The following is a 13912-nucleotide window of genomic DNA, read 5'->3' as shown; positions in this document are numbered from 1 at the left end:
ATAGATGGGAAGGAGAGCATGGGCTTTCTCACAAACAACATTGAAATAAAATAGTCTCCAGAGAGATCACCACTGAGAAGCACTGCTTTCATTTTATGTATTCAAAACAAGATGGGACCGAATTGGACATCAACCTTATTTACTGTTCCACCACAATCAGCAAAGCTCATTGTATCAAGTTCATCTCTGATTTCCAGTACATTACCCAGCATGAAAAGACCGTGCAGCAGGAAATACTTAATTTTGTGTATCTTACTGGAGTCTGAACACCTCAAATAATGCCAAAATGCCCAGATTGGCACAGCTTTCCAGAATGCTGGCACCACCTATTTCCCCACTGTCTTTGCTTTAAGCATCTCTTAACTCAGAGTGAATGTGCTGTGAGGATAACACAAACTTTACATCCAACTCTGAAATTTTCCCTCATCCAGTGTTTACAGTATGTCTCAAAACTACAATTTGCTCTTGTAGTTTAGCAGATACTTACTGCAAATAGTTAGCTATCATTCATTGTCTCTGTGTCCCACTTGCCCACAGTACCCAATATTTTAAGCTCCTCTCTGGATATTAAAGAATTCTTTCATCTGTCCTAAATGAGCAAGAAAGCTCTGCTGTTGGATACAGTCTGGGTTTATGGCAGTGAGAAACCTGCAATGTGGGGAAACAATACATATAAAAATAGGTTATTGTACAAGATAGAAATGCATTTTTAAATCTGACCCAATATGTACTCAGACTTTAGGATGGGACACTGTACCTCACAGTAAACAGTGCAGCTCCACAACATGCTGCAAAGAATTACCAGAAAGCAATCTACAAAGTGTGGCACAAGGTACTCTGGGTTAATCTCCCACAGCACCAGATTTCTCTTGCTGATAAAAAAGCGTGATGATCTGAGGACATACTGCATCTTTAAAAAACAGCCAAATGTGAACACATCCTGCCAAAACAGCTATGTCAGTGGCACATGCCAGCAGAACTTCTGCCACTAGAACTTTCTAGATTAAACCAGGCCAGCAGTAGCAGTGGTGTGCACAGACTAGGGATGCCTCCTGAGCACAAGTGTAGGGTTACACACAGCTGAGACAGGTGAGAGCTTCTGTTTGACTGTTCTAAGTGGGAATTTTCTCTAAAATTTTTGACAAAAGGTCATGTACTTCACTGAAAATCCCTTTGCAAATAAATACCAGCAGGAACAAAAGAAATATCACTGATAATTATCGAAAGATTTGCATTGATTTTGCTGACACTGAACTCCCCAGCTGGGAAAAAAAAAAAAAAGAAGATAAAAAGTACAGAAGGGCTAAGAAGGTCATGAATCTAGGTCCAGCATTTCCTGAAATAAGAATGGCATGGCTGCTGAAAATGGAAACATGAGGAAATTTGAAATTTCAGACCCACAGAGAAAAGGAATACATGGACAATGCCATCTCAAGTCTGGAGATCATCTTCTGCAGGGTAGTTGTGACTTGCAGGAATAGTATGAAGGTGATAAAAATTAAATATAAGGCTGGATAAACAGAAAAATTGGCTGCTAAGGCAATAATAGCTTTAAAACAATTGTTTTAACTATCAGAGTCAAATGCTTAGAAGCAACCAAAGGGACCACTGCATGATGAGTACAATTCTTATACTCCAAATTTTTATATATCTAAAGAGGTATGTACATGTATTTATGAAAATCCTTTTTCTATTATTTTAAGTAGGTGTTATTAATTTTTTTGGTAATTGCAGATATTAAATAGTTTCAGATTTTTGAAGATAACAGTTTGGAAAGTTTAGATCCACTAGGATCCAAAAATTAATTTTCATTGAGCTGAATTGTATTTCCAGTAAATGTGAAATTGGAGAATTCCAATTGGAGAATTGTGATAGCTGACTTTGAGTGGTATTTTACCAAGAGTTCCTCAAGGATACCTCTTCAGTCATATTTTTATTCATTACCTTAGAATAGGAAGACGGAGTTTGTTAATAAAATTTGCTGATGACACGGAAGTGGGAGACATAGTTAATAAGGAAAGGGATGGCAATATGATACAGGAAGACCTGAATAACCTTGAGAACTAGAATAATAAAAATGGACTGAAACTTAATAGTGCAAATTGCAAGCCTGTGCCCTTCTGTACTAATACAAATTTCTGTCATAAGCTGCAAGGTCATCAGTTCAGAAGCAGAAATATGTGAGTTATGCCTGGAAGTGCAAGTTAACCACTGGCTTCAAATGTTAAGGGGATGTGGAAAAAGCAAATTTGATCCTTAGGTCTGCTGGGTGAGATATTTCCAGGAGATGTGGTGAGTACATGTCAGGAGGAGGCAGTGTTGGGAGCTCCTCTGCAGCTCAGTGCCATCCAGAGCACCCACCTTCAGGAGAGAGACTGAGACTGGGATGAGTGTTCAGGAGGGTGGTGAGACTGATCCAGGGACAAGCCTATCATGCCATAAAGCTACAGTGGCACAGCTTGTTTATTCTGCCAAAGGGAAGGGTGAGAGACTCTGTTCATATCATCTCTTTAAAGAAGATAAAAAGCAATTTATACTTTATGCTCAGGAACAAATGAGCATTATATGACCTGGAAAAATCAGAATGCAAATTTTTATAAAGGTTTAAAGCTAGTAGAGAGATAAGATTCTGAAACAGCCTCCCAGGAAGACTGGAGAAGTCAAAACCAAACTATATTAAGACTTGTATTAAAGTTGCATTAAAAGAATGAGGTGGGGTAGTTGCTGGAAACAGCTGGAGCTGAAAGCCAGTTGTTTTATGCAGTGTTCCTCTGAAAAAATCTGAAGTGATTTAGTAGCCATTCATAAAAATACCCCACAAATGTGAATAGTCTTAATTTCTAAATGAGTACTGCATTTGCATGATGATTTTTTGACTGGTAAGCTAAATTTTTGTTTTTCTCGGTCATATAAACATCAGTACTGCTACCAAGGATGAGATTAATACCTGTGAAATTTTGTATTTTTAGCTACAAAACTGAAAGAGTAAATATTATTTCTCCTGTAGATAACACTGAAGTTCATAGGGCATTACCTTTCCCAGTAGATTGCTTGCTGCAAGGCCAGCTGCCTGCCTTTGTCAGAGAGAAAAACTCAGGGAACAGGCAGCATAGCACTCCAAGCCTTGAAAAGAAAACAACTGTTTGTTTGTATGTGTGTGTATGTGTTTGTGTGTTTCCTGTTATGGTTTGTTGTGCAACAGCAATAATCTCTATTGCTTTGTAGTATACTCACAATAAATGGCTTTTTAGATTGATTATATGCCTCAACTTTGCTTTGGCTATTAATCAATCTCAGCAGCTGTTTATTGCTTTGTACATTACAAAGCAATAAAGAGTATCCCTTAAAGAGCTGTTAATGCCTCGTGGAAAAGTTTGGAAACCATTATTTTTAGAAATACTACTGCTGATATATAATTTTCTGGCTACCATCTTTTTGCTTCTTTGGGTTCCTTTCTGATGGCATCACAGTTCTCTCCTAAACTGCTAATCACAGTGCTCCATTGCTGACACTGCTGTGTGTGATGGTCCAGATTTTGCATGCAAGGGCACCATCTCCAAAACACAGCAATATCAATATTGTTCCTGTTCTTCCTCAAAGGTTGGGGGGTTTTCCATCAAGTAATAGTTTTGAGACTTGACTCACTGAAAAAATGAACCACTAAAAATCTTGCAAGATAATTACGAATGTAAAGCTGCCTGTGTGGACACTTCTATTCCATGATAAATAAACTAATGAAAAAGGGCATTCTTTGTTATTTTGGAACACACACTTTCCTGTGGGGATTGATCCTATGTACAAAAATATATTTTTACCTGTAGAATTACACTGAAAGAAAAACCACTTTAATTTCTGGCAGCAGTTGCAGTTCAAATATTCATGGATACTTGAGTGGTATTTGCATGACCTTGTGACTGTGGCAGATTTACTCTTTTCATATTTGTTCTAAACCCACCTCAGTTTGCAACCTTGCTGACCTGCTCAGCACCACCTTTGAAGAAAGGCTGCTCAATATTTTTGCACCACTGTTTTTCATAATTTCTTGTATTCTACAACCTGCCTCTGAGCACAGAAAGGAAAGACTGGGTGAAAGACTTAATTTTTCTTCTGTCCTTGTTCCTATGCCCAGCAAGTCACAATTTGTCCCATTCTTTCTGTCTCAGTGCAGAGGACACTTATTGTCAATGTTAACCCAGGCTTAAATGTTAAGCCAATGTTACACCTAAAGCTTAGGTTTTGCAAGTTTTTCTGTGGTCTCCTGTCAGTGCAGTTTTCAGTCATGGTGTAAAGAACACCATTCTAGTGGTGAGAGGCTGTTAAATTCAGCCATCTACCTTTTCTACTTAAAGTATCAACAAAAGCTCAAAACATGAGCAAAATTTTATAATCATTACCCTCTCCTTCAAAATGTCATTGTTATCTGCTCATTTTTATCAGAAATACTAAGACCATTAATCAGCTATGGGTTGATGCTGAACTTGGTTCCAATCTCATTGTCATTAATAACAAAAATACAGAGAATGCCTGGAAATAAGTAGAAATATTTTCTCACACAGTAGTAGTGTAACCTGGTTTCAGCTGGGATAGAGTTGATTTTCTTCCTAGTAACCATCACAGTGCAGTGGCTTGGATTTAGGATGAGAATGATATTGATAACACAGGAATGTTTTGGATTTAGGATGAGAATGATATTGATAACACAGGAATGTTTTGGTTGTTGCTACAAGAAATCAGGGAAGGCCTTTTCTGCTTCTCACACCACCCTTACCAGCAAGCAGGCTGGAGGGCACAGGAGGCTGGGAGGAGACACAACTGCACAAGGTGACCTGAACTGGCAAAGGGAACACTCTACACCACATAGTGTCATGCTCAGTACATAAACTTGGGGGAGAGGTGGCCAGGGGCTGCTACTCAGGAACTGGCTGGGCATCAGTCAGTGAGTAGAGAACAATTGCATTGTGCAGCACTTGTTTTGCATAGTCTGTTTTTTAATTTTACTTTTCTTTTTCTGTCCTATGAAACTGTCTGTATCTCAGCCCATGAATTGTATTTTTCTTATGCAACTTCCTCCACCATCCTACTGAGTTGGGGAAAAGTGAGTGAGTGAGTGAGTGAGTGAGTGAGTGAGTGAGTGGCTGTCCAATGTTTAGCTGCCTGCCAGATTAAACCACAACAAAGATTCCAAAATAAAGAAGATAAAAGAAAATATATGCAAAATGGCAAAATTGATTTAGTGAACAAAAAGCTTATCTGAGGACAGATGCAATAAAAGGGAAACAACAGTGAAGAAGAGGAAATAAGCATGAAAAGGTGTATAGAATCCTTCCTCTTCCTTTTTCTTTTTAATTGACATGTATCCTAAAAAAATTTTAAATCATCAACATATTTCTGGAGGATACAGTTTCCCATTTAGCCCATTCATCTTATGACTCTTCAGTTTTGTAAAATTAGCTACAGAATTAGATCCTGCAGACTGACACATGTGAGAGGGCAAGGCTCACTCGTCTAAGAACAGCTATTTTTAGTAGGTGTATCAAGTGGAATGGATAAATAAAGTAGGTAACATGCCATGATGAATTTTCCTGGTGAACCTCATGTACAACATCTAGAGAACTCACTGTAGACAGAGGGTATGTAGTGGAAGATTACTTAGCTTTTGAGACATCACCTGTCATCATCCCTGTTTCTGAGGAAGTGATATAGAATATAGGCAGTGCCATGAATTGCTCTTAAATAATACAAAAATTCCCATTCAGCAAGGCTCAATAGAATCAGAATGGCCAGTTGTGACATGCTGTGAAATGTTAATAGCCAATGGAGCATAAAAGAAATCCATGAAAATAGCCCCACTGTAGATTTAGTGAAATTGTTCAGGTATGTTTAAGTCTAAATATGCTGGAAGCAGAGTAAGTAAAAGTTGATAAAACCAATGCTACAACATGATCTTATTTGCTTTAATTTCCTCAATATGAATACTTTAAAAAGTATATCCCTTATTTTGAAAGCTAGGTTATGCTTCTGATGGTAAGCCATGGACACAGATAATGTGTTTTCATCACGTGAGGTAGCATGGCTGTAGTTCTGCTGGCTGCTGCAGCATCACTCAACCTTGTCCAGGCAGGATGTACTGAGGAATCAGATTAGGCTATCAACAAAGATCTGCACAGATATGTTTTCTTTTGCTCTTCCCATAGTGGTTATGAATTTCTGTTCCTTTACTGCAAGAATCAAGCAGGCATCTTGGCATCAAACAACTGAATCTTGTTTGTATTACATCACCAGTTTAAAAGTGATCAAGTCCTTCACATATTAAAAGGATTTGGCACAGATTTAAGCAATAAAAATTTGCCCAAGATGTTTAATCTCTGTCAGGTACAGGAGGTCAATTTGTAACAAGACTATCATTAAGTGTACTCCAGAGTCATGCTAGAAAAATGACCTTTACAGTTTAGCATATGTTTAAATATAATCAACAGGAGACAGATAATCACAGCCTATGGGGTCTTGCAGCTGCTGCTACCTCCAGTCCAAAGCTGGGGCAAAGTTGAAAGGGAGGCATATTTGGTAGGATAGATAGTCTGATGAAACTGAAGGTTCAAGAAACAGCATTGCTAAGTGGGAGGGGGTTAAAAGCTCCAGTATTTCTCTTATCTGTCTTCTTTTATCACACAGCTTTTTTAGAGGGTTCTTTTCTACCTTTCAGCTCTCCACTTACTGCTCCTGGATCAAGCCCATGCAAGGGAAAAGCAGAAGGAGTTTTGTTCAGTAGGCTCCCAAATACTTTCTAACATTCTCCAGCTGTGATGCTGTGATGCAAGAACAACCTAATATTAATAAATGTAAGAAGCATATAAGGATCTGTTGTTGTACAGCTGCAACCCTAAGGCTGCAAATATGTGACAAAAGATAACTTTCTGCCAAGCTAAAGAGAGTCTGTTGTGTTTTATGGTAGTGTATTGACCAATAATCCTCTTCCTTTCTCAGGTTTGCAGTCATCTTTAGGATTATTTTCAACAACAATTGTCTCTGGGATAGAACAACATTTTGCTAAATGTGTTTATACATTATCTCACATTATTAAGACCCAGCTGGCCATGACTGGACACCAGGGTGTTATCAGTCTGCAAGTGATAGATGAACAAAAAAATTAAGCTGAACCACAGCGAAGTGGTTCAAAGTGAAAAGTATGGATGTATGGTCACTAAAAGAATATTTTCTAATTTTGTGATTTTTTAGAAAACAGCTTTTGGAAACTTCTGAGATATTGAGGTTTCCTGACATCAAAGGATGTGAAATGGAAGGCATTTATGAAGAACCGCTAAACTTCATTTTTGAAACAGCTCTGCCCTTCCCTTCAAAATCTAACCACTGGCTGATCAAAATGGAATTTTGGAGTCCTCGAGTTGATAGAGAAGTTCTCTCATCATACTTGGCCAGCAATGTCAAGTACTAATAGGAAAACACTTCACAGTGCAAGATACCATGAGTTGCACCCCACACTTCCATCACCAAGCCTGTGGGAAGCTCTTGACAGGATACTCAGAGATGGAACAGGAATGCTTACAGCAATAGACTGTTAGTTAGAGATGTGCCAAGAGACTCAGCACTTGCAAAAAGCTGGAGTTGGGGCAAATGTGAAAATTCTACCCAAAGAGTTCTCAGACTCAGCTGAGTTCTTCAGCCTCTCTTCTTTCTACTAGATCTTCTTTATAGTAGTTGAAAGCTCACTAAACTACCTCACCTTTTGTTCCAGCATTTCACTATTCAGAACAAACTCTGACCAAAATGTTACTTCAGGTCTGACCATTGATAGTTGTTGCACAGCAAACTGTATCATGCAGCTCTCCTGTATTTCCTGTAAAATCTGGGTTCATTTTAAAAATAAAAATAAGTGTATAATAATTGACTGGTGAGAGGCACCAGCCCTGAAGCAGGTCTTGAGGCCCTTGTGGAAGAGCAATTCTGGGCTGCATGGACAGATGTGGCTTTTGTGGATCTACTTTGCAACAACAAATGTCAAGTTATTGGTCAGTAAAATTCCAACTGACTGAAGTGAGATAACAGCCAGAAGGATCACAGTCTACAGCAGCAGACAGTAAATTATTACCTCAAGTTTTAAACATATGGGAATAGCTCTTTAAATAATTCGTATTTTGGGAGATTGCTCTACTCCTTTTTCTATTGTCCGTCCTAATCTTTCATATCCCTGACTCAAAAGTCATGATTTCATCCCCCAGATCATAACATCAGATCAAAAACTCTTCATGTGTAGTGTGTCTTTTGATGATTTTTTAAGTATCGTTCTGCTTCTTAAGCCCTTGCACATTTACATTTTTATCTTTTCTCCATAACCACAAGGCTAGGGACACATTTTTCTTCAAATGAAAAGTGAGATTCTCATGTGAGTCACTTGACCTTTTGAGCTGGTACATTAATAACTATGATAAATAAAGGAGTCAAATCCCTGATAATGGACTCAGTCACATTCTCCTAGCCCAGGCACATCCCTAACACAGAATTTCAGTGACACTCCCCACTTGACCTTTCACATTGCTCCACCATGAAGCAATGCAAGAAACTCCTGCTGAAAGGCCACCAGCAAGTGACAGACCTGGAACCTGGACTCACAGTGCTGCTACCATGCCCAGAGTAACTTCCCTAATACATGTTAATGTGAACCATTGAATAATGACCCAAATTTCCAATTTTCAATGCTGCTTATGTTTACTTTTCATATAGAACTTCTGACTTCCATTTTTCCTATGTGGAAATTAGAAGTCCACACTTACAGACAGGGATTTAATTTATATCAAAATGCAAACTGTTCCATAGTGGTAAATTAGGGGTATTTGAAAAGTCGTCTAACCTGGAACAATCCCAAATCAACACTGCAGAGCTGACATGCCTGTCCTTCAGGGTCCTTAGACTATATCACTTTGTAAGGTAAAGGTAAAAAAACCATCACAAGACAGGTTTTCTCTTTAAATAGAAGAAGTGAAGATCATTACTTTGTCTCATGTAACAGCATAAACTTACAAACTTTACAGTGGTACTTGTATTGGTGTTCATCAGGAGGGGATGAAGGTATACAACCAATACATAGTGTCTGCCTAAATTTTGCTCCACATTTAAGAAGGTAAGCAATACAATACAATATTGTAATTTATGGGTTGCTGTTATCTCTGAGATAGTACTGATGTGAGGAGTAATATGGAAAGCCTTGTATAAAGGAGACTTCTCCTGTAATTAAAGAAATTGCCTGTTTTTTCAAAAGTTCTGGGTTTTTAAAATTACCAGTGGACAATATACTGAAAATTAGTGTTTTTATTGTGTCCCATACTTTCTTTTTTCTTTTTTTTTTCTTTCCTGTATTTGAAGTATAGAAATCATCTGCGAACACTTTTCTGTTAAAATTTCTTATGATTTCACCTGGTCTTGAACAGTCTAAGGATCATTATTAAAGGGTGTGCTTCAAACTGGCTGGTGACCAGTCACCAGCAGTGTTCATCCAGGTTCAATTCTAGGGCCAGTCCTGTTTAATGCATTTATAATATGAGAAATATTTTCTTACACCAAGGTGTTGCTGCCCTAAAGTGGACAAGCAAATTTAGCCTTTTCAGATACTGTACAGTTTCACGGACACAACATCTCCCATAACCCAGATTTGTTATTTCTGCCATTTTTCTGCAGTTGGCCAGGTTCTTTTTCACCAGCTGGCCAGTTGTGTGAAATTCTGTAAAATTTTACAGTATCTGAAAATGCTAAATCTGCCTGTTTACTTCAGGACAGCAACATCTGTTGGCTCTGTGGGACAGTTTCTATATGGGTAAATTACTCATAGATGGCATTTAGTTTGGGTTCTGGCTTGCCACTATTCATTTTGTTAAACTTAGACTGATACCTGCCACGACTTTGGCTCAGACCCCAGCACTTAATCCAGAAGGATTCCCACTGGGCACCCTGGCAAGGTCTTACTGTAAAAAGCACAAAATGTTGCCATGCATCACAGTTACAGGGACATCCGTGGACAGAGATTACGAAACTAATCACCCAGTGCAATTTTTTTGGGGTGAGTTTTACTTCCTTTTACACCAAAATCTTTGGAGTGAAATTGTGACTTCACTCAGCTGAAAGACTTGTCAGGGATTTTGGTGAGACTGGGATTCAGCTGATAGACCTCAAGACATTTCAACCCATGGTTGCAACATACGCTGTGCTTCCCTTGTCTGCATCTCAGACACAACAAAAATTGTTCCTTCCATTCCTTTAACCTTTCTGCATTTCAGAGGAAGTTCTGATATTTTTCATTCCCTATCCCCAGAGGAATATGGTCTGCTGAGCAATGATTCCATTTTGGTAGCTCATCCTAGCAATTTCCAGTAGCAGCATTTCTTGTGTAGTCATATTTATAGCAAAGTAAAGAATTATCTAAATGCAACATATTTTAAATAATTTCAATTATGATGCTGTCACTTTTTATAATGGATGGTAGCACCGGAAAACAATAGTCCATCAGTGTACCAATGTAAAACATTAGTTTTGATAAGGTGAAAAATTGAGCATTTTTCTCTATGATTTAAGACGTTGGAGACAAGGGTTTTTCATATAAAAAGTAAAATTTCACCCATAAATCAGTACAAGTAGCTTTTAGACATGTGCTCTATGCGTTCATCAATATGCTTTTTTAGATTGGTTGAGTCTCTTTCTGTTTTGTAATTAACTTATCAAGGAGTAATGGTCTAATTTAAAAAATCCAACTGGATGACAGAAATACTATTTGTTTTAAATTGAAAATATTTCAGCATCTGCCAAGATAGATTTCTTTAAATTACCCTTTAAAAACATTGATTTCTAATACTGTATTTCCTTTTCTCAATAAAATAGAAATATGTGTTCAGAGGAAGCTGTTTTTAAGGAGGTATTGCTGAGAAACAAAGCTATTTCAGTAATATTAATCCGTCTACGATGAGCTGCCAAAAACACAGCCTCAATTTAATGCTCCAAGTTTGGTGGGTAGTCATTTTTTATTATCCACCAGACTGAAAATCTGAAATTAAATGTTTAGCAACATTTGTACAAATGAAGAAGCCCCCAGCTCTATACTTTGACATAACTAGGACACTCTAATGTAATAACTTTATAAAGATTAATTCTCCCCCAAATTAGTGCCTGATAAAAACATATGGCATGGTGTTTACCAGGAGAAAGTGCTCTGGTCTCATATAGAGGTCTGTTGCATCCATGGCATAAGACCAGTTCCACTTGAATGATGCTGAATAATGCCCTTTGGATATTTCATAGCTGTTAATCAAGGCAATATGGATGTAATATCTATGGATTTAGATGTAATTTCTAAAATATTGCCTACCTTGCTGACCTCACATTACGTGGCTGATATTAGAAGCCTCATTAAAGTAATTTACTGTGTTTGGAAAGTAGAGGTTAAAATGTCTGTACTTGGACAGACCAGAGGTCTTTGTAGTTCAGCTCCCTCTTCCCCACAGTGGCCAGTTGTGGGTGCTTATGAAAAGCTCATTAGACATACAAATCAATTCTTTCCAGGGTATATCCTGTAACTCCCAATAATTCCAAGCTGGAGATTTCTTTCTAGACCACTGCATAATAGTTTTCAATAGATTTCTCTCCAAGATGGCTCTGATTCCTTTTTTAACCCATTCTCATTTTTATTACCATAACAACAAGTTTATTCTACATTCATTTCTATTTTATGGAAAAAAAATTGCTTCCTTGTGTTTTGAACCTGCCAAATGACAATTTTATAGACTCCCATTCAATTCTCTTATTGTGAGAAGTTATATGTGGTTGCTCTCTATCTGCCCTAATACCAGTCACCATTTCATAGATTTCCTTCATAGTATCCCCTCAATTACCCTTTCTTCAAATAGAAACATCTTGGTCTGTTTACTTTTCATTTGCTGTCTCCTCAGATAGAAATGTTCCACACCTTTGATCATTCCTCTTGATCTTCCTTGTAACCTAGAAAAATACGAGATAGAGAAAAGTAGAGTGCTTTAACAATGTTTTCCTGCTCAATCTGTTTCTTTCCTTGTGGTTTACCTTTGAACTGTGACTATTTTAATCAAACTGGTCAAAATTATTTTATGGCTTCTTTCTTGAATGTTAGTGATTTTAGAAACCATTAGTCTGTATTGAAAAGTTAAGATTTGCTTACATTTACCTAATTTTGTTAGCTTTTTTTCTCATTCATGGTGTCCTCCTGCATCCCCTTATAGCTGGCTTTTGATTTTAGTATCCTAAAGAACTTAGTATCATCAGTAAACCTTACCATTATATAGTATTCTTTACCTTTTCACTGGGTAATGAAAAGCTAATAACAGTGAAATTGTAACAAATATTTATTGTGAAAACACTTGTATTCTTATCCATTGCTGCACAGCTTTTAAGCAGTTACTAACCAACAGATTTTGTTTCTTGCTTCATCAAAGTTATTTTTTTATGAGCTTTTACTGAGGGACCTGGTCAACAGTATTTTGAAAGCCTGGATCCCCTCTCAGCTCCTTGTTTACTTTCATACACTCAGCATAAAAGACTCTGATAGATTTTTGAAGTACAACTTCCCTGTGATAAAGCCATATTGACTCTTCATATTCTATCCACCTGCTGTATACACTAGTTCTAGTTTTGGTTACAATTTTTGTTTATTTTCTTGGTGCAGAAATCAGACATACTGGCTTATGCTTACCAAAAATATCTCAAACCCTTCACCTTCAAGTCCTGCACCCAATTCAAGTGGTACACCACAAAAAGCAATAGAGCAGTTTCATATTTTAACAATGCTGAAACTGAAGAATAGATACTGTCAAGTCCTGGCAATTTCTAAATTCATTTTTATCAGTCTGTTCTAATGCCTTTTCTAGTGGGAGATTTTACCAACTTAAATCATCTGCAAAGATACGGATAACGTTATGTCCTGCCCTTGTGCCCTGCCCCTGCCCCCTTGTTGTGTGTTGGTGCTGACTCTCACAGGGCTGTGTAGGGGCCAAGAGACCTGCCTCAGCAAAAAACAGACTCTCTCCTCTCCAAAATCAGCTGGCTTTGCCAAATAGGGTGGCTGATCAGTCTGTGTAATTGTAGGACCACTTTTGCTGCTGGCAGGTGTGGGGCACAGGGGAAGGATATGGCAAAATGGACTGAGAGCAGTGTAGGCGAATTGTGAAACTGCATCCTGATACTTCAGCTTGAGGCACTTTGCTGTCATCATCGTTCTACTCATTTATGTGCATGAGGGATTTCCACAGAAACCCATGCCAGCACACAATTTAATGGTACTGCTGAGAAAGGAGATGAAGGGATGGTGTCCAAGAGTACAGGAAGCCTCTCTGACCAGGAACACAACATTCAGAGAATGGATCCTTTGCTATCATGGGTACAAACAGAGCAGGACTCGGTCACTTGCAAATATTTAACTTTTGTTTCCTGCCCTGTTATTCCCACAGTACATCGAGAGATCTGTATCATGATTTTTGTCCATAGTACAGGAAGAATGGTGTTCCTGAGTTGGGGGAACAAAGGACAAACATTGTTCAAATTCCACATTCCCATCAGGTCTAGGGAGGAATGTCCCACAGTCTGCTTTCTCAGTTTTGTTGGTGCTCTTTCATCTTCAAAAACATTGTTAAATTTCTTGAATTGTGAAAATACATTCAACAGTTATGATTAAAAAACATCTTGCATTTTTTGGGAGGGGGAGGGCATACTTGGACTTTTGTGATGGTACAGACAGATGGTGTCCTTTAAGAATCTGGTGAGATTATACAGCTTAGAAAATCTATTACTTTAAGTATCTAAAAGAATACACAGTTGCTGAGCTTTTGAAACTGCTCTGTCCTAATATCACTGCATTCCCACAGTGAAGGTTGATCCAGTTTAT

Source organism: Passer domesticus, chromosome 3 (assembly GCF_036417665.1).
Source record: "Passer domesticus isolate bPasDom1 chromosome 3, bPasDom1.hap1, whole genome shotgun sequence".
Taxonomy (NCBI): Eukaryota; Metazoa; Chordata; class Aves; order Passeriformes; family Passeridae; genus Passer; species Passer domesticus.
Note: the sequence above shows the minus strand (reverse complement) of the source record.